At 42.7% G+C, this 21,663-nt stretch overlaps 1 protein-coding gene and 1 long non-coding RNA gene across 2 annotated transcripts in view; both read left to right on the top strand.

Annotated features, from left to right (window-relative positions):
* Window positions 1-1,978: 1,978 nt before the first annotated feature.
* On the top strand, window positions 1,979-13,386 carry LOC122551655. The gene is made up of 3 exons (XR_006312156.1): window positions 1,979-2,263; window positions 12,198-12,276; window positions 12,721-13,386. It is a non-coding gene; the product is annotated as an uncharacterized LOC122551655 (long non-coding RNA).
* Window positions 13,387-13,771: 385 nt separating this feature from the next.
* Window positions 13,772-21,663, top strand: part of spc25 (SPC25 component of NDC80 kinetochore complex) — a 41,316-nt gene continuing 33,424 nt past the window's right edge. The window contains exon 1 of the mRNA XM_043693933.1: window positions 13,772-13,790. The gene's annotated coding sequence lies outside the window, so the exon portion shown is untranslated. The remainder of the gene's footprint in view (window positions 13,791-21,663) is intronic.

Below are 21,663 nucleotides of genomic sequence, written 5' to 3'. Positions count from 1 at the left end.
AACTCTGAGGCTATATGACATGCATCCAAGCATTTTTGAAGCAAGGGACAGTGGAACTTACAGGAGCATTGGCTGTACTCTTTCAGTCTTCATTAGACTTAGGAGAGGTGCCAGAAGACTAGAGAATTGCAAACATTATAGCCTTGGTCCTGGAGAGGTTGAATACAAAATAGGAAACAGAGTAATGGTCAATAGCTATTTTTCAAACTGGAGAAAGGTTAAATGGTGATCCCAGCAGGTGGTATTAGGATCTATGCTTTTTCTGTTTTTTATTAATGATCTAGATCTAGGTGTACAGGAGATGATTTTAGAATTTGCTGATGATGGCAAACTTGGAAGAGTTAGAAACTGGGGAGGACGGTGTAGAGCTCCAAAAAAGACATAGACAAGTTGATAGAGTTGACAAGCAGATAGCAGATGATGTTCAATAGAGAGGTGTGAGATGATGCACTTTGGTGAGGGAATGTTTTATTACCTTCCCTTTGAATTTTCTATACTCTTGGTTCTTTCAATTGTATTATTTACCTGACATGACACCTGTCATGAGCAACTCTGTCTTCATTTTAACCTCTACCTCAAAATGACACTTGATCCATTTGCCTAATCATTTCCAAAACCAGATCCAACAGTGCAACCAATTCACTATCAATACCCCAGTATATATTTATATAATTGAAATGACAATTAATACAACCTTGGCATCTCTCAGTAATTTCCCTGCAGATTTGTTACTCTACATCCTTCCCATTAGTTGGCAAAATATCGAGAGCAGGTGCTGGAAAAGCACAGCAATTCAGGCAGCATCCGAAGAGCAGTAAAATCGACGTTTCGGGCAAAAGCCCTTCATCAGGAATGTTCTTGGCGGGTGGACAGTTAGTGAGGTAAAAACAATAACTGCAGATGCTGGAAACCAGATTCTGGATCGGTGGTGCTGGAAGAACACAGCAATTCAGGCAGCATCCAACTCGACTTTTCGGGCAAAAGCCCTTCATCAGGAATAAAGCCTGATGAAGGGCTTTTGCCCGAAACGTCAATTTCGCTGCTCGTTGGATGCTGCCTGAATTGCTGTGCTCTTCCAGCACCACTGATCCAAAACCAGGGTGGACAGTTAGTGACCGTTTGAAAATGGCCGCCAGCGCGGGCGAGGACGGAGAGACAAACAGAGACAGCTGGGACCGGGGTGAGAGAGGACAGCCCGTGCTGACTGGGTCCGTTTTCGGTCGGTAATCACCCACTTCCCAAAACGTCGATTTTCCTGCTCCGGATGCTGCCTGAACTGCTGTGCTTTTCCAGCACCACTCTAATCTAGACTATGGTTTCCAGCATCTGCAAGGTAAAAAGAGGTAAAAACGAGGTAAAATCTCAGGGAGTCTCTCTCTCACTGCAAAATCTCAGGGAGTCTCTCTCTCACTGCAACTCCCAGGTCATTTCTACTCTCTCCCCACCCCCACCCTCCTCTAGCTTATCTCTCCATGCTTCAGGCTCTCTGCCTTTATTCCTGATGAAGGGCTTTTGCCCGAAACGTCGATTTTGCCTGTCCTCGGATGCTGCCTGAATTGCTGAGCTCTTCCAGCACCACTAATCCAGTTTCCAGCATCTGCAGTCAGTTTTTACTGAAAATATCGATAGCACCTTGGGGCTCTTGTGCCCTGGATTCATGTCTAACCTCCTCCAGAAGTGTGTCACGACAAATCTGAATAAATTGCTGGTTGTAGTGTACAGATATTTTAGTCAGTGTAATTGCACCTGATTTGTTTCCAAGCTGTAAATGAAATGCCTCGTACCAACCGTAACAGTCGTCTCACGGACTGTAAATAACAACGATCTCGATAACCTTGAAATGAATGAACAATAATAACGACTCAGTACACGAGGGTATGTTGATTTGAATGAATGATTCCCTTCCCCTCCTCTTCAACGGATGAACACCCCCGTTCCGCCATTTTGTTCTCGGCGGGTGGGCAGTTAGTGACCGTTTAAAAATGGCTGCCAGCGCGGGCGAGACGGAGAGACAACTGGAACCGGGGTGAGAGAGGACGCCCCGTGCTGGCTGGGTCCGGTTTCGGTCGGTGAGCCTGAAGCTCTCCGCTCGCGGAATGAAGATAGGGAATGGAGTTCTCCTGGTGACTTATGGCGGGCTGGGGGAATGTGACTCAGGGATTTCGAGCTGCTGAGCAGCGCGAAGGAGCGAACCCCCCGGCGGCGATCATGACTGAAGGCCACGCTTGGTGCTGGCCTTGGACAACCCAGAGATGTGCTCGCGGTGAGGAACCTGGATTTTGTAAAATGTTACACTGGAACCCGGTGTCTGTCTTCCGAGAGTGTTAAATTTCAAATGCGACGTATTCTGAAGGTATTTAGTGTGTCCACGTGGCTAATAGAGGGCTCGGATAAACGCAGTGTATGACACTGAAATAAAACAAAGAGCAGTACATGGAGAAAGTGAGGACTGCAGATCGGAGTCGAGAAGTGTTTTGCTGGAAAAGCATAGCTGGTCAAGTAGCATTCCTAGGAATACTGAAGATCTGAAGCAACAGCAGAAATTGTAGGAGAAACTCAGATATGGCAGCATCTGCGGATAGAAAACAAGGTAGTGTTTTGAGTCCAGTGAACCAACTTCAGAACTGATAGGAAATTCTGGTATTAATGCTGATGAAGGGGTGTTGAGAGTGGCAAGGTGTGAACGGATAGGTGGAGGTGGAGAAAGGAAGTTAGGCAGGCAAAGGGACAGTTTGATTGTAAGCCAATGAAGGAGAGAAGTTGAGAATGGGGACCATGAGTGGGTGAATATGGGGTGCTTCCATAACAACCAACCCATGTCATGACAGGGGCATGGTTTTGAGGGGGAAAGGTGGGGTTGGGGTTGTGTTGTGTTGGGTAAAGTGCATGGAATGTGGTGTTTGGGCTCAAATTATTGAACTTAGCATTGAATCCTGAATACTGCAAGGTCTCCAAGGGGAATATGAAATGTTCTTCCAGCTTGCATTGAGCCTTGCTGGAGCACTTCAACAGGCTCAAGACAAATGCTGCCAGGGAAGTTTGTGTGTTGAAGTGAAAGGCAACTTGAAACTGAGTTGTTTTTACAGACGGAATGTATGTGTTTCGCAAAGCGGTCGCCCAGTCTGCATTTTTGTCTCCCTAATGTATTGTGAACAGCAAATATGGTAGACTAGATTGAATGAAGTGCAGGGAAATCGCTGATTCAGGTCAAAGGTGTCTCTGGAGCCTTGGATAGTGAGGAGACAGGAATTTAAATGTGCAGTGTTGTAAATTCTATAATGGGAAATTGCCATGGGTGTGTTGGCAGTGGAGAAGTGGATCCTGGAGAGAACTGCCCCTGCAAAATGGTGACGAGAGGGGAGTGGAAGGGAATATGTATTTGGTGGTGGCATCCTGTTGTGAAAATGGCAGCCTATCCTTGGTTGTAGATGCTAGTGGGTGGTTGCCCATATTTGGGGGATTTTATCACCACACATGGAGAATGCAAGGACATTTTAATTTTTTTTGCTCTCTTTAATAAAACAGAAAACTGTGAACAGTATTGGATTGTGAGCTTTAATTTAGTTAAAGCTACTTTATTTAGAAGTATGTCAATGAAGTTGTAACTGTAATTGCACGAGCTGCCAGCATTTTCTACCTAACATGACACATGTCATAAACTTCTGACTCCCATTGACCCTTAATCTGTTTGCCAACTAATTTCTAAGTGTAGTCTTTCCACTACCAATATCCCAGTATCTATTTGGGTATTTGAAGTAACCATTAACTATAATGTTGGTATCTGTAATTAATTTCTGTGCAAATTTGTTACTCCCTATTCTTCCCAGTAGTTGGTGAAATATGCTGTTGGCCAGCATTGCTCTAATAACCAGATTCATATATGTCCCATATGACTGACTGATCTCCCTTGGTATTGCACCAAGTGAACAATCTTAACCCACCTGACAACAAGGAGAAAGTGAGGACTGCAGATGCTGGAGATCAGAGTCAAAAAGTGTTGTGCTGCATAGGCACTGTTGGTTGGGCAGTGTCTAAGGAGCAGGAGAATAGACATTTTGTGCATAAACTCTTCAGGAATGGGGTGGATGGGGGATGGTGGTAGCAAGGGGGTTAAAAGATAAATGGAAGGTTGGGGCTGGGGTGGGGGGGAGGGGGAAGTAGCTAGGAATGCGATAGGTAGATGGACGTGAGTGGCAAGGGAAGTTGCTAGGAGTGGCAGATGGGTTGGAGGAGGGCTTGGATCTAACGAGGGAGTTGCAGAATGCTAGTAGAAGTGGGGAGGGAAATATAATTCTGGTGGAGTCTGACTATAGGTGGCAGAAATGGCGAAGGATGATGCTTTGTCTTCGGAAATGAGTGGGGTGGAAGGTGAGGACCGGGGGATTCCATTCTTGTTCTTGTTGGAGGGGTGGGGTTCAAGGGCGAAGGTACAGGAAGTGGAGGAAATGCGCTGGACAGCATTGTTGACCACGTGGGAAGGGAAATTGTGGTCCTTGAAGTAGAAGGCCATCTGGAATGTTCTGGAGTGGAATTGATCTTCTTGGGAGTAAGGGATAGCATTTTTACAGGTGTAGTACAGGTAAGCTGTGGGAGTCGGTGGGCTTGACGTAGATGTCCATGTTAAGTTGAACACCAGAAATGGAGATGAGGAGGGGGGTGTCTAAGATGGTCCAAGTGAACTTGAGGTCTGGGTGGAATGTGTTTGTGAAGTTGAACTGTTCAACCTCCTCGTTGAAGCATGAGTTGGTGCCGATGCAGTCATCGATGTAGTGGAGGAAAAAGTGGAGAATTGTGCTGGTGTAACTACAGAAGATGGACTGTTCCACATATCTGATGAAGAGGCAGGCAGAGCTGGGGTCCAAACGGGTGCCCATGGCTACCCCTTTTGTCTGAAGGAAGGGGGATGATTCGAAGAGAAATTGTTGTGTGAGGACCAGTTCAGCCAATCAAGTGAATGTGTCGGTGGAAGGTCATTGGGTCAGTGGGAGAGGAAGAAATGGAGGACCTTGAGGCCTTTGTTATGGCGGATGGACGCACACAGGGACTGGATGTCAATGGTGAAAACGAAGCATTGGGTGTTGGGAACACCAACCAAAAGTCATGGAAGAGGTGGAGGATACAGGTAGTGTCCCAAATGAATGTGGGGGATCCTGAACCGTGGGGGATCCTGGACCAAGGGGGACAGTTTGGTGTCAAGGTATGCAGAGTTAAGTTCAGTAGTGCAGGAGCAGGCGGAGACAATGGGTTAACCGGGGCAGTCAGATTCGTGAATTTTGTGTAAGAGGTAGAATCGGGCAGTGTGGGCTTCGCGGACTGAGCTTGGAGGTTGTGGATGGGAGATCCCCTGAGGTGATGAGGCTGTGGATAGTCTGGGAAATGATAGTTTGGTGGTGGGAGGTGAGGTTGTGGTCGAGGGGCAGTAGGAGGAGGTGTCTGTGAGTTGGCACCTGGCTTCAGCTGTGTACAGGTTGGAGTGCCAAACCACCTCTGCGCCCCACTTGTAAGCTAGTTTGATGGTGAAGTTAAGGTTGGAGAGGGGAGTGGAGGGTTGTGCATTACAAGGTTGAGAGGTTGGAGTGGATGAGAGGGGTGGATAGGTTGAGGTGGTCAATGTTGCCGCGGCAGTTGGAGATGAAGAGATCGAAGGTGGGTAACAGACCAGGCAGGATGTTCCAAGTGGATGGAGTATGTTGGAGGCAGACTAAGGGGTCCTTGGAGGGTGGGTGGGAGTCCTGATGGAAAACTTAAGTATGGAGGCAGCAGAAGAAAAATTCAATGGCGCAACGCATGTTGAATTCATTCATCTGGGAGTGTAATGGGATGAAGGTGAGACCTTGGTGAGCGGGAGATCTGTGGGGGGTGGTGAAAACATGACAAGCCTGGGAGCTGGGAAGTGGTGTAGAGCTGGAGTTGGGAGTGGGGTGGAGGCTATCTCTGGAGTGGATGTGGTCATGATATTTTGGGTGATGTCACCAAAGGAAGTGACACACACTGGGGGGGATCAGGAGGGCAGAAACGGTACATTTGGTGGTACTTGCGGGGACAGAAGTGATGTTCTGTGACGTTTGCAATGTCTTTGGCGGCCGCATATTCGTCAGCAGTGTTCCGGTGAGTGATGTCGGTTGGGGCAGAAGTGGCTGAGGCGGCAGCAACTACATGGGGGTGGAAGTGATTTGACGGGTAGTCTTTTGCACTGGTTTTGGCAACGTTGTTTCTTGTGGAGAATACGGAGGCAGTGGTCCTGGCAGTGATCGCAGAGACAGTATAGTCAGCGGTGGCCATAGTCTGTGGAGTAGCCGGGGCAGAAGTGACATCATTGTTTGCTGCGATGATCATAGCTGTAGCAGCCATGTGGCTAACAGCGTCTTGAGTGGTTCTAGAGGCTGGGAGAAGGTTCTGGAATGATTAATGAATCCCAAGTTTGGAGGTAAGTACAAGAAAGTTTGGTGTAGTTATGTCCTGTAATGTCCAATAAGCTGTAGGTAAAGTGTTTGTGTGTAGGTTCTTCTCTGGATGAGGTCCTTTGCAGGTCTGGGAGAGTGTGGCCCTGAACTGGGGCAGGACTGACTGCAGGGAGAGTATGTGGTGGCACATGGCTGCGAGCATGGAGCGGAGGATTCAGAGGAAGAACCGTTACTGGAGAGTTTGGATTTGCTGTAGGTAGTGGTTGTCCTGGTCAGGTCCACATTGTGATTGTCTGTCTGAGTGTAGTCTGGAGTCCATGCAGGATAAGTTGGTTGTGTAGGTCTGATCTATCCAGTATTAATATCGTCAAGTCTTTTGTTGACTGGCACAGACAATGGGTCAAATCCACCTCTGCTGTAAGTGTTTGTCTAGTAAATTGGAAAGTAACTTGGCAGTTATGTTAAAATCACTGAAGTGTTGATTTAGTGTAAGATTTGAGGATCTGATAGATTTTGGTGCAAATTCTTCTTTGATTTATTTTAACATTAAATTATCAAGGATAACAATCAGGAGACACAACTTGAGTAATTATGGTAGACTTATAAACTGTATGTTCAAACTTGAGTGACTTTGTAGTTCTCGCATGACTGAAGAGTCAGGTGCAGATTCAGTGTGATCACTTGTAGAACTGATTGTTCATATTCTCTGTTTTGCGTATCGATCTACAATTGTCATATTTAGTCTGTCTGGACCTGTTGGATGTTGTAAGCTTGTCATTGCTGTCAGCATGCTGGGCCAGATCTGTTTGGAATTGAATTTTCCCTGAAAGTGGATATGGTTTTAATTAACAAAAATCAATGTTGATTTGGTTTTATTGTTACATGTACCTAAATAGTGTTTAAAAAATCACATAACACCAGGTTATAGTCCAACAGGTTTATTTTTAAGCACTAGCTTTTGGAGTGCTGTTCCTTCATCAGGTAGTTGTGGAGCAGGACCATAACACAGATTTTATTGCAAATGATTACAGTGTCATGCAATTGAAATGATATATTGAACAAACCTAGATTGTTGTTAAGTCTTTCATCATTTAGAATGGGTTGCAAGTTTCAATTCATTCAGTAAATCCCAGAACTTACTTTAAGTCACACATTCTCAAGATAAGATTAGATTTAGATTACAAGATTACATTACAGTGTGGAAACAGGCCCTTCGGCCCAACAAGTCCACACCGACCCGCCGAAGCGAAACCCACCCATACCCCTACATTTACCCCTTACCTAACACTATGGGCAATTTTAGCATGGCCAATTCACCTGACCCTGCACATCTTTTGGACTGTGGGAGGAAACCGGAGCACCCGGAGGAAACCCACGCAGACACGGGGAGAACGTGCAAACTCCACACAGTCAGTCGCCTGAGTCGGGAATTGAACCCGGGTCTCTGGCGCTGCGAGGCAGCAGTGCTAACATCGATTCTCCTGCTCCTTAGATGCTGCCTGACCTGCTGCGCTTTTCCAGCAACACATTTTTCAGCTCTGATCTCCAGCATCTGCAGTCCTCACTTTCTCTCACTGTAAGGGGAAACTGGAACACCAGAGGAAACCCACGCAGACACTGGGAGAATGCCTGCGTGAAGTTTGCACAGTGGTCTGAGGCTGCAATCGATCCGGGGTCCCTGGTGCTGTGAGGCACTAGTGCTATCCACTGAGCCACCGTGCTGCCCCTCATGGGTACCAAACTTGGCTATCAGCTTCTGTTCGGTCACTTGCATTGTTGCCTATCCCGAAGTCTGGCTTGGAGGACGGTCACCCGCAGATCTGAGGCCGAGTGTCCCTGACCGCTGAAGTGTGTCCCCGACTGGGGGGAATGCCTGTCTGGTGATTGTTGCATGGTGTCCATTCATCCATTGTCGTAGCATCTGCTTGGTCTCACCAATGTACCATGCCTCAGGGCATCCTTGCCTGCAGCATATGAGATAGACAATGTTGGCCGAGTCACATGAGTGTCTGTAGCTTACATAGTGGGTGGTGTCCCCGCATATAATATTGGTACCTGTGTCGACACTGGCTTACACTCATTACCCTGATAGGGTGGTACAGTGTTGTGGTCGGTGTTTGCAGCAAACTGCCCAGCCTTCAAGGATTTGTTTTTAAGACTTAGCAATTGGTTAAAGGCGCGAAGTGGAGGCATAGGGAAGGTCTTGGCAAGGTGCTCATCCTCGTCGATAACGTGTTGCAGGCTGTGAAGAGTATGGCATGGTTTTTCAGCTCCCAGGAAGTACTGGACAACGAAGGGTATCCTATCAGTGTCTGTCTCCTGAGGATGTCATTACAGTTTCTCACTGTGGCACGTTGGAACTGCCGATTGAGCATCATACCCTGTTCTTTTGAGGGCATCCTTGAGCACCTTCAAGTGTCTGTCACATTCCTCCTCATCTGAACAGATACTGTGTATTCATAGGGCTTGCCCTTCGGGGATGGTTGTTTTAATATATTTAGGCTGGAAGGTAGAGAAGTGTAGCATCGAGGTTATCCATTGGTTTGTGGTCGAATGAGGTACTGAGGTGCCCATCCTTGATGGAGATGTATGTGTCCAAGTACGAGACAGCTACTAAAGAGTGGTCTGTGGTATGTCTGATGGTGGGATGAAACTTTGTTGCTATCACTGTAGTTGTTTCAGTGACTCCTCGCCATGTGTCCAGTGGAAGAAAATGTTGTCAATATATCTGATGTATCGTGTTGGTTGGAGGTCCTATGCAGCAAAGAAGTCTTGTTTGAACTTGTGCATGAAAATGTTGGCATATTGGGGTACAAGTTTGGTCCCCATGGCTGTTGTGTGTCTGGATGAAGAACTGGTTGTTAAAGACATGTCAGTGTGTCGATACAAGTACCACCATTACTCGTGGGGACGCCACCCACCATGTACACGGCAGGTACTCATGTGACTCAGCCAACGTTGTCTATCTCATATGCTGCAGGCAGGGTTCCCCTGGGGCAGGGTACATTGGTGAGACCAAGCAGAAGCTACAACGACAGATGACTGGACACCATGCAATAATCGCCAGACAGGGGTATTCCCTCCCAGTCGGGGAACACTTCAGCGGTCAGGGACATTTATCAGGTGACCATCCTTCATGGGGGGGCCTTCAGGATAGGCAACAATGCAAAGTGGCTGAGCAGAGGATGATAGCCAAGTTCAGAACCCATGAGGATGGCCTCACCTGGAACTTTGGGTTCATCACACTACCGGTGACCCCACAACACTCTTCTCCTCCTTCTCCTTCTCTCTCCTCTCTCTTTCCCCCCCCCCCCCCCCCAACATGCGCACACATACGTTTATGGGATAATTTTGTATTTGCAGAAATATATGTGCAGATGCACTATATTTTGCTCAAATGTACAATCTGCAGGCAGTCAATGCAGACACTCCATACATGTAATATTTTATAAATTCCAGTTTGGAAATAGAACCAGTCTGACTCAAGATTGGGATACAGGCTGACTTTTACCTCACACCTTTAAGGTATTCTCTGAGCTGAGATGCCACCTTTTTTTTTATATAAAACCTTCAATTATTTCACGAATGTGACTTAAAAGTAGTTCTGAGATTTACATACTAATGAACCGAAACCTACAAACCATTCTAAAAGATGAAAGACTTAACATTAATTTAGGTTTGTTCGATATATCATTTCAGTTGCATGATACTGTAATCTTTTGCAATAAATTTTCTGTCTTATAGTCCTGCTCCACAACTACCTGATGAAGGAGCAGCACTCTGAAAGCTAATGCTTCCAAATAAACCTGTTGGAATATAACCTGGTGTTGTGTGATTTTTACATTTGTCCACCCCATTACAACACCGGCTCCTTCGCATCCTAAATACAGTGAGAAGCTTTGTTTATGAGCAGTACAGATAAATTATGGGGTGAAAAGAAATTTGGACAGAGTTGGCATACAAGTTACACTGCACAGGATGTGCACTAGACAAGCTCAACATTGCAAGGTCAACATTATTTGAATATAGAGAGACCATTCATCAGTTTCATAACAGCAGAAAGAAGCTGTTCTTGAACCCGCTGGTGCGTGTTCAAGCTTCTGTATCTTCTGCCTGACTGAAGGGGTTGTAAGATAGCATTACCTGGGTGAGATGGGTGTTTGATATCGGCTGCCTTTCCATGGCAACGAGATGTGTAAATGGAATCCATTTATGGGAGGTTAGCTTCTGTGATGGTATGGGCTGTTCACACAACCTTCTTTAGTTTCTTATGGTCCTGAGCAGAGTATCTGCCATACCAGACCATTATGCACCCAAACAGTATGCTGACTATAGTGTGTCAGTAAAAGTTTGTGAAGGTCCTTATGGGTGTGCCAAATTTCCTGAGTCTTCTGAAGAAGGGTCACTGGATCCAAAATATTAACTCTGTCTTCTCTCCTCGAAAGCTGAGTTTCTCCAACAATTTTTTTTGTGTTTTAGGTTTCCAGCATCTGCAGTTCTTTGTTTTATTTTATGATTTCAATTAATGTTCATTAAAAGGATTGAGCAGAGGCAACCGTGCAGTTTCAATATTAAATACTTACCAAATTTTGTGTTTGAACCTGTTATTTAGAATTTATAGTGATTTTAATGCAGTTTGTGGAAGTTTGATTCCATAATTCTGGTCTCAAAATTACTTCTGCCACAGTCAGGTATACCAACTACTTTCTGACAGCCATCAGACTACAGGACTTGGTATCATGTGAATGTTAACAGGAACCCTCCAGTCTTAAGACTGACTTGTGAAATGTAACAAGTTTGCATCATACATGGAGGGGAAATAAAAAGGAAGATACCTACGGCTGGCCACGTTTTGACCAGTTTACTGGCCAGTATACACTAATTTTCCAACAAATTGTCTTTAAAATCAAACTGACTAGTTTACAATGTTAATCGTGTTCATTAAAAGGGTTGAGCAGGTGTAACTATTTAACATGTGCAATATTAAATATATGCCTAATTATCTTGAAGCTTGAACCCCAGTTATTTTGAATTTGTAGCTTGTGATTTTAATGCAGTTTACAGAATTAAATGTCTACAATGTTCTTAAAATTATATCTGCCAGGGTCAGGTAGCTTCAGTTACTACAGCTCCTCTGCCTAGAGAAATTGATTCTTTACACATCTGCCTCTCCTAGTTCTAGTTCACACACTTTCCTTATTCTTCTTGTTCATTCAATCCTACTACTGATTCATTTTACCCAACCTGTGCTATCTTTTGTCAGTATACCCAAATCTTTCTATCCTAATCTTTTGTTGTTCTTTTTTCTCCATTCTCACTGCACTTCCATCTCCCTTTCTAGTTTGTTACTTATTTCTCTGTCTTCAAAGGATTTTCCCCAAATCAACCTCTTCAATTTCTTTAGTCATTTATTGAATCACCTACTCCACATCTATACCCTCTATCACTTTGTATAGTACTGGGATGTTTGTTACATGAAAGCAGGTATGTAAGTGCAAGAAAAAATGAACAAATATATTTTAACATTGAGACTGTATTGGAACACAATAGATCTTAAACCTCTTTAATGTCTGCAATCTCTCTGCCTCTTTTTTTTCCTCCCTTAAATTAATCCTTAAAATTATTTTTTGCCCAAGGGCTTGGTCATCTGTGATAATATCTTGTATAGCCTAGCTTCAATTTTTTTTCCGCTCCTGTGAAGCGTACTTTATTAAAGGTGTCATATTATAAATGTTTGTGATAAATTGTCATTTTGCTATAAAAAAGTATAGCCAGTCTTTTTATTTTTTTTAGCCCGAAGTCTCATTCATTGAAATGTAGTGTCTTCGCATTATGAAGAGGACTTCGTTTTAATAATACAAGCAAAATTTTGGTAAGTTTGTTTTTGCATGACAGTTGAGGTCTCGGATTCTGCCGTTCTTAAACGAGATAAAAAATTGAATCTTAACAGAATTTACTGAGTCACAATGGAGTTAAGCATTTCTTTAAACTGTGTACTTATGTTTGATGTACATCACTGAGATTATTCTGTTTCAATTAGAACTGAAGTCTGTGACTTCATAGTACTATACATAGTTATAACATTTAATTTGGTATTCATCTCCTTAGTGTTTTTTTTTAATTGAATTTTAAAGACCCTCCCACAAAGGCATGCTTGTATTGTTTTGCTTGCAAGCTTGTAAGAAATGGAGGTATAGCAAATGAATAGCTGCTTTTACAATGGACTATATTTTTGTAAATAGTTCATCCTAAGTGCATATTCGTACACTTGTAGGAGCTGTGATAGTTAATTAAGATGAATGTTTTCATTTTACAGGCCTAGTTTTAACAGCAGAGGTATTATCTTCATCAATGTGTCCTGAAAGTTTACTCCTTATTTTGAAAATGGTATTCATGCAGAAGAGCATGACGTACAGAGAAAACAAGCTTCAATGTTGGTATACCTTCTCGAGAACTAAGGGGTGGAGGGTGACTGATGATGTGGTATTATCACTGAACTAGAGATCCAGAGGTCCGGACTATTGGGAATGATTGAACAAATGGTAGAAGTAAATTTGATTAATTAAAATTTAGAATTAATAGTAGATCTCAGATTTATGACTGACAACTATCATCAATATTTTTTTAAAGAATCCAATTCAACAGTGCCTTTCAGAGAAGAAAATCTGCCATCTTTAACTGGACTGGATTGGCCTACATGCAAATCCAGAATCAGTAGTGACATTGATTGCCCTCTGAAATTGTGTAGCCAGTCACTTGGTTCAAGGCATATTATCTGTGAATTTTTTTTTCCTTTTAAAAACTTTCTGGAAATTTAACACTTTTTTTTATTTTGATGTGAATAGCTAAGACATTGGATTTTGAAAAAATAATGGGTTTTTAAGGCTATAATTTGTGGTACTACCTGAAATAATGCACTTTTCTGTTGGCTCTGTTTTATCTATTGTACTTATTCAGAATAAAGAATTTACTGTAAATATTTTTCTTAGTGGTGTAGTAATCATTGTTTTAAACATTATTAAAATTCAATACTTTAGAAGTTATTAATGACATATACAAATTAGCCCATTCAACTTTTACACAATACTTTTGCTACATAATGTATATAAAGAAATGTTAAGGCATTTAATAAAATGTCAGAGTCAGCCTTCCAATTCTGAGTCATAGGAATCTGTGTTTCTAACGTTCTGGTTTTATTTGTTTGAATGTTGTGGGTCTGTAGGTTTAGAAACTACTGTTTTTCTCATTTGATAAATCCATTCACGAAAACCTATATAGCTGTTCATATCAGCATCTTGAGATGGATGTAAATTACTGGAAACATACACTTGATAGAACAAGGTTAAGAAATTGGAGCTTAGACATGGACTACTGTAAGACAAAAAGGTAATTTTCTCAACAGAAAACTATTGTTAATTATTTTCTCACCTTTTTTCCTGGCAGTAGGCAGTGATTTTTGTTTTGCTGATGCTGCTTCATTAGTGGAAAGTAATTCAAAATATAGTTTGCAGGGGAAAGTCAAAATATTGAATTTTTTCTGAATGATACTGAAATTACACATTAGGCCCAGTGTAATCCAGATACAAGAATTTTACAATTTGGTGAAGTAGGATACAATACAGACTAGCCAACCTAGGTGCACCATAAGGTAATATTGTTTTAATACTGTTCAAGATTAATTCCAGCAGCTATGGTATTTTGGTTTTGATAAAGTATTTTGTAATCATCTGTAAATGGCTATATGAGCATCCTTTACTGAACTACTTGATATATCACTGGGATGTGGAAGCAAATTTACAAACAAGCAATACTAATTCTATAATGGTGAGTTAAAAATCACACAACACCAGGTTATAGTCCAACAGCTTTCGGAGCGTTGCTCCTTCGTCAGGCGGTTATGGAGTACACAATTGTAAGACACAGAATTTATAGCAAAAGTTTAGTGCGATGTAACTGGAAGTATACTTTGAAAAATACCGTGATTGTTTGTTACGTCTCACATCTGTTAGAATGACCATGATAGTTTCACTTCTTCTTTCATATGCAAATCACACAACTTTTTTTTAAAAGTTACATTCTCAGGTTAATTGTAACAATTGGTGTCAGCCCAGGTAAGATGTTGAAGGTGTTAGCCCCCTGTGTTCTATTGTCTGTGCCATAATGTTTAGACTGATTTCTAATCTAAAACATGAGTTAACAGAGTCTTACGTGGATTCATACAGTCTTTGAGCAAAGTACAATGTAACTCTGCAATTACAAATACACCCCACAGAATATTGTTATTTGTTAGAAGAAAGAAATATGCTTAGTTTTTGATAGGAGCTCCGGTAGATAAATGACTATTTTCAAATTTAACCAAGGTGGTATCAAGTTGCACTTAATTGATTTTGAATTTCATTAGAATACACCACCTAAAATGTGTGTAAGTTAGTGTAAACAATCAGGATCTAAGGATTGTGCTAAACTCATGCCATATTTAAAGATGAATTTGTTTTGGTTTCACATTTTCATGAATCAGTGATCAGAAGCTTCTCCAGTTTTTAGTGTGGCATCCAGTGATATTTTTATTTCCCTTTTGTGTATTTATGATATAGCGTAGGTGTCACTGACCACTGTTTTCACAATAGAGGATAGTGGAAACATTCCAAAGATAATGTAAACCAGTTGCTAACGAGAGGAAAGATCTCTGTCCCTCACAATACTGACTGTTCAATGTGTTTGATAAACTAATAGAGATAAGCAGACAGGCTGCAATGACCTGATTTCCTTTAAAGACGTTTGCTTTAGGTTGTGGTTGTAAAGGTGGTAGAGGTTAAGTTATCCTAGAACCTATCGGAATCCAGGAGGGTTCAGGAGGTTGGACAGCTACGATTGTGAAGCATCTGCTCAAGGATTGAGGGTGACAAATCCAGAAACTATAGCTAGTTAACCTAACATCTGTCATCAGGAAAATTATTTAATTATTAAGGAAGTAATGTCAGGGCAATTAGAAAAGCTTAAAGTAATCAAAAATCTACATTGTGAAAGGGAAATCATGTTTGAAAAATTTACTAGTTTTTTTAAGGGATATAACAATCAGAGTTTGTACAGGATAACAAGTAGATGTATGGTATTTTGATTTCCATCAGACAGTAAATAGTGTCATATTAAAGGTGTTGTACAAAATAGGAGGTCATAATCTTGGAAGTAACATAGATTGATAATAGTCGTAGAATCATACAGCATGGAAACAGATCCTTTAGCCTAACTTGTCAATGTCCATCAAGTTTCCTAAAGTGAACTTGTCCATTGTTTTTTTTTGTTCTTTTAAACCTTTCCTATTCATGAAACTGTCCAAATGTCTTTTAATTGTAATTTGTACTTACCTGTAACGCTTTCATTGGCAATTTGTTCCATGTATGCATCACCCACTGTGTGAAACAGTTGCCCGTTGATCCCTTTTAAATTGTTCCAGTCCTACCTTAAACTGATACACTCTAGCTTTGGACACCTCAACCCTACGGATATTGCCTTGACTATTCACCTTATCTATTGCCCATCACAATTTTATAAACTTCTGTAAGGTCACCCCTCAGCTTCCTACGTTACAGAGAAAAAGATCTCAGCCTCTCCTTGTAATTAAAACACCCCTGTGTCAGTAATAACAAGATTAGGTCGTGCTTATTTTTCAGAGAGGTTAAAAATGACACAGGTTCCAAAAGGTCTGAGGTTGAGGGGAATTTAAGGCCAATTTGTTTACAGCTAACAGAAGGCTCTCAAGCTTTAAAAAGGAAATCACTTTTATAATGAAAGGAGAGTGGCCAGTTCTCTCAGCTCAACTATTCTTTGGTTTGGTTTTAATGCAGCAGTGGGTGTGTGAAGAAAGAGTGCTGGACCCTCATTCTCTCTGCCTTCATTCCTGTAAGAACTTGTGTGTTTTTTTTACCTTTTTGTACCAGAGATGTTCTGTTGGGTTTTTGGATAGGATAAATTATTCTGTTTTCTGTTCTGTGTTTCATTCAGTAATCTTGGAAATAAATTCGGTTTTGTTTAAAACTAAGTAGCTTGGCCAACTGATTCTCTCCTGGAATATCCACTGTACTCTTGCTTAAAACAAGTGCAAAGTTGAGGTCTGGGCTACCTTCTTGAACTGTTTTGAGGGGTCTGGCCTGGCCATAACACACCCTTGTAAATCTTGGTTTCACCCTTTCCAGGGAGAAAGTGAGAACTGGAGATCAGAGCTGAAAAATGTGTTGCTGGAAAAGCACAGCAGTTCAGGCAGCATCAAAGGAGCAGGAGAATCTATGTTTCGGGCATAAGGGCTTATGCCTGAAACGTCGATTCTCCTGCTCCTTTGATTCACCCTTTCCAGTTAAACAGCATTCCTCCTATAGCAGAGCAACCAGAATTGTATGCAATTTTCCAGATGTGGCTTTACCAATGTCTTGTATAGCTGTAACCTATGGTCCCAACTCCTGTGCTTGGTGCTCTGATGACTGCAAGTGTGTCAATCGCCTCCTTCACCATGTGATCGGATGGCCTGCTCAATTTGATAAGGTTCATGATGAATTTTGATAAGATGAACAAAGACTAAAGCATGCTCGGAAATGGAACCCAGCCTTGACCAAAGTGACTGTGCTAATCAACATCTTGCAGAATCCAGACAGGCTGCAGCTACCAACAGACAGTTTACAAACCAACCTAGTGGCTGCAGACCCTACATTACACCCAAGTTTGGGTTTGAATGGAGTCAACAGAATGTCGTCCTCTGGGTGATCGGAAACATTGAGGTGTGTTCGAGACATGGAGTTGCCTCACCCTCTTATTAGGAGGCGGCCATGTGCACCCAGCACCTCCAGCAATAGAGGCCTAAGGATTAACATGCCAACGTCTGGTTGGTTCGATTGATCATGGTAATTGAGCCTGATTGATCTATTGAAGGACATTCAAGACCTTCCCAAAAGAACACAAAGACTTTGGAGAATAAGAATTGCTGCATCATCACCTTTTAGAAGCAGTAACTGGAGAGCGGTAACTCAAGAATAACCACCGAGAAGAGAGGACATCCCAAGACTATCAGGAGAAGACCAGACGACGTCACCATGTAGAGCGAAGCAAAGTTCTTGTGCGGTGGTATATAGATCATCCAGAGTTGCGTTAAAGCACAAGCTAGCATTTGTAGTGAAAAGTTAATTTATAGTGTATTTTGTTGTGGTAACATTAATTGTTAGCAGGATTTGAGAAATTTTGTAGCTCTGGATGAAAGTTTGCTTGCTGAGCTGGAAGGTTCATATTCAGATATTTCATCACCATACTAGGTAACATCATCAGTGAGCCTTCGGTGAAGCACTGGTGTTAGTGACCTGCTTTCTATTTGTGTTTAGGTTTCCTTGGCTTGGTAATGTCATTTCTGGTGGTGATGTCATTTCCTGTTCTTTTTCTCAGCGGATGGTAAATGGGGTCCAAGTCAATGTGTCTGTTGATAGAGTTCCAGTTGGAATGCCATGCTTCTAGGAATTCTCATGTGTGTCTCTGTTTAGCTTATCCTAGGATGGATGTGTTGTCCCAGTCGAAGTGGTGTACTTCCTCATCTGTATCTAAGGATACTAGTGAGAGTAGGTCATGTCCTTTTGTGGCTAGTTGATGTTCATGTATCCTGGTGGATAGTTTTCTGCCTGTTTGGACAATGTAGTGTTTGTTACAGTTTTTGCAAGGTTGTTGTGGTTCTGTTCGCCGAGATAGGAATTTGTATTGCAGACGTTTTGTCCCCAGTCTAGGTGACATCCTCAGTGCTTGGGAGCCTCCTGTGAAGCGCTTCTGTAATGTTTCCTCCAGCATTTATAGTGATTTTGTATCTGCTGCTTCCGGTTGTCAGTTCCAGCTGTCCACTGCAGTGGCCGGTATATTGGTCCAGGTTGATGTGCTTATTGATTGAATCTGTGGATGAGTGATGTGGATCGTTAGCTGTCTTCCTGTTTGTCCTATGTAGTGTTTTGTGCAGTCCTTGCATGGGATTTTGTACACTACATTGGTTTTGCTCATGCTGGGTATCGGGTCCTTCGTTCTGGTGAGTTGTTGTCTGAGAGTGGCTGTTGGTTTGTGTGCTGTTATGAGTCCTAGTGGTCGCAGTAGTCTGGCTGTCAGTTCAGAAATGTTTTATGATGTACGGTATTGTGGCATGTCCTTGTTCCGTTGGTCTTTCCCTTAGGCATCTGTTGATGAAATTGCGGGGGTATCCATTTTTGGCGAATACATTGTAGAGGTGTTCTTCTTCCTCTTTTTTGCAGTTCTGGTGTACTGCAGTGTGTTGTGGCCCTTTTGAACAGTGTCTTGATGCAACTTCTTTTGTGTGTTGGGGTGGTTGCTTTCGTAGTTTAGGGCTTGGTCTGTGTGTGTGGCTTTCCTGTATACCTTTGTGGTGAATCCTCCGTTCAGTGTTCTCTGTACCATCACGTCTAGGAATGGGAGTTGGTTGTCCTTTTCTTCCTCTCCGGTGATTCGGATAGAGAGGAGGGAAGGGACGACTGCACCACATGGGTATACAGGGGAGAGACACACACACACACACACACACACACACATGTATCCGCCAAAAATTGGGACACCACAACTATTATAGGACAAGCCAAACAGAGAACAGCCAGGGAATTCCTAGAGGCATGGCACTCCTCATCCACAGATCCAATCAATCAGCACATCAACCTGGACCCAATATACCGGCCACTGCAGCGGACAGCTGGAACTGACAACCGGAAGCGGCAGATACAAATCACTATAAATGCTGGAGGAAACATCACAGAAGAGCTTCACAGGAGGTTCCCAAGCACTGAGGATGTCACCTAGACAAGGGACAAAACGTCTGCAACACAAATTCCCAGCTCGGCGAACAGAACCACAACAACGAGCACCCAAGCTCCAAATCTTCTCCCAAACTTTTGCAAGGTATTTTGTAAATTACATTGGTTTTGTTTGTTGTCTGTATGGGGTCTTTAAATTCATTAGCTGCTGTTTTAAAATGTTGGGTTTGTGGACTACCCTGATGCTACGAGGTCTGAGTAGTCTGGCAGTCATTTCTAAGATGTTTTGATGTAGGGGAGAATGGCTAGGGTTTCTGGACGTGGCTTGTCTGCTTGCTTGAGTTTGTTGCTGAGAAATCGGCGGAGTATGTTCATCGGGTACCTGTTCTTTTTGAATACGCTGTATTGGTGACTTTCCTCTACTCTTCTTAGTTCCTCTGTGTTGCAGCATGTGATGGCTCAAGGTTTGTGAGAAGATTTGTAGCTCGGGTGCTTGTTGTTGTGGTTCTGTTCGCCGAGCTGGGAATTTGTGTTGCCGATGTTTCATCCTCTGTCCAGGTGACATCCTCGGTGCTTAGGAGATGGCTCGTTGAAACAATGTTCTAATGCAGCTTCATTTGTGGGTGTTGGGATGATTGGACAAACCTAGTATGATAAAGAAGCATCTGAAAATGAACCTTCCAGCTCAGCAAGTAAACTTCTGGTATTTTATTGTGACAAATGAGGTATTATTTTATTATTATTAAGAGTTGACTTAACGTTCTTTTGCTAGATATAACAGTTAAAACACATTACGTGGCATACACAACACATTGACTCCCCAGATGGGACCTTGATAAGAAGTGACTTTGACGTTCCGAGATAGAGTCCACTGGACTCTAATATTCCTTGAGAGTTTGCCTGAGCTGGTTACTAAGAGGACAGCTGTCCTATGAGAAGGCCAGGAATTCAATTAAATTGTACGGAATAGAAGGTCGAAACTAAACTAACCTTTAAAAGGTAAAACCAACAGGTGTTTACTCCTGATCCAACAAATGACTGTTCCTGTGTGTGTGTGTGTTTAGGATAGGTAAGCTAAAACACCGAAAGTCGGGAGAGATCCAGTGGGATTAGGACTGGCAGTTATCAAAAGCCATACCCTCAGTCTGATCCACCTCCTATATCCTGTAATTTAATAGAAAATGGCAGAGAAAAGCGCTGGAGTAGCGGATTGTCTCCGATGGGAAACAAAACTGAGGCAGTATATCAAAGAAAAAGTGGACAATATGGGCAGAATTTTGTTGCAACGATGAATCAGGACCACTATGCTTAGGACAGAAATAATGGGAGGATTTTAGAAGAACTCCAGGAGAGCAGGCTTCCAAACTTGAGAATGTCACAGTGATAATGTACTGTATAGAGCAATTATTAAGAACAGAGCAGTAATTAAACCATCTGTAATGAACGAGAGGATGTAAAAAGGGAAATTAGAGTTAAAATTGAAAAATACAGCCTAGGACCACAGAAATCAGACAAACATATTACATATGGGGCAATTCCAAACCCAGTGTGAAAGGGCATACTAAGATGCCCAGTGCAGTGTCAGCTCAAGACACCCACTGAGAAGGTAGTCATAGAGATGTACAGCATGGAAACAGACCCTTCGGTCCAACCCGTCTAAGCCGACCAGATATCCCAACCCAATCTAGTCCCATCTGCCAGCACCCGGCCAGATATCCCTCCAAACCCTTCCTATTCATATACCCATCCAAATGCCTCTTAAATGTTGCAATTGTACCAGTCTCCACCACATCCTCTGGCAGCTCATTCCATTCACGTACCACCCTCTGCGTGAAAAAGTTGCCCCTTAGGTCTCTTTCCCCTCTCACCCTAAACCTATGCCCTCTAGTTCTGGACTCCCCAACCCAAGGGAAAAAACTTTGCCTATTTATCCTATTCATACCCCTCATAATTTTGTAAACCTCTATAAGGTCACCCCTCAGCCGGAAAACAGCCCCAGCCTATTCAACCTCTCCCTGTAGCTTAGATCCTCCAACCCTGACAAAATCCTTGTTAATCTTTTCTGAACCCTTTCAAGTTTCACAACATCTTTCCGATAGGAAGGAGACCAGAATTGCACGCAATATTCCAACCATGGCTGAACCAATGTCCTGTACAGCCGCAACATGACCTCCCAACGCCTGTACTCAATATTCTGACCAATAAAGGAAAGCATAACAAGCGCCTTCTTCACTATCCTAGCTACCTGCGACTCCACTTTCAAGGAGCTATGAACCTGCACTCCAAGGTCTCTTTGTTCAGCAACACTCCCTAGGACCTGCCCATTAAGTGTATAAGTCCTGCTAAGATTTGCTTTCCCAAAATGCAGCACCTCGCATTTATCTAAATTAAACTCCATCTGCCACTTCTCAGCCCATTGGGCCATCTGGTCAAGATCCTGTTGTAATCTGAGGTAACCCTCTTTGCTGTCCACTACACCTCCA

Source organism: Chiloscyllium plagiosum, chromosome 7 (assembly GCF_004010195.1).
Source record: "Chiloscyllium plagiosum isolate BGI_BamShark_2017 chromosome 7, ASM401019v2, whole genome shotgun sequence".
Classification (NCBI taxonomy): domain Eukaryota; kingdom Metazoa; phylum Chordata; class Chondrichthyes; order Orectolobiformes; family Hemiscylliidae; genus Chiloscyllium; species Chiloscyllium plagiosum.
Note: the sequence above shows the minus strand (reverse complement) of the source record. Positions and strands in the feature narration are given on the sequence as shown.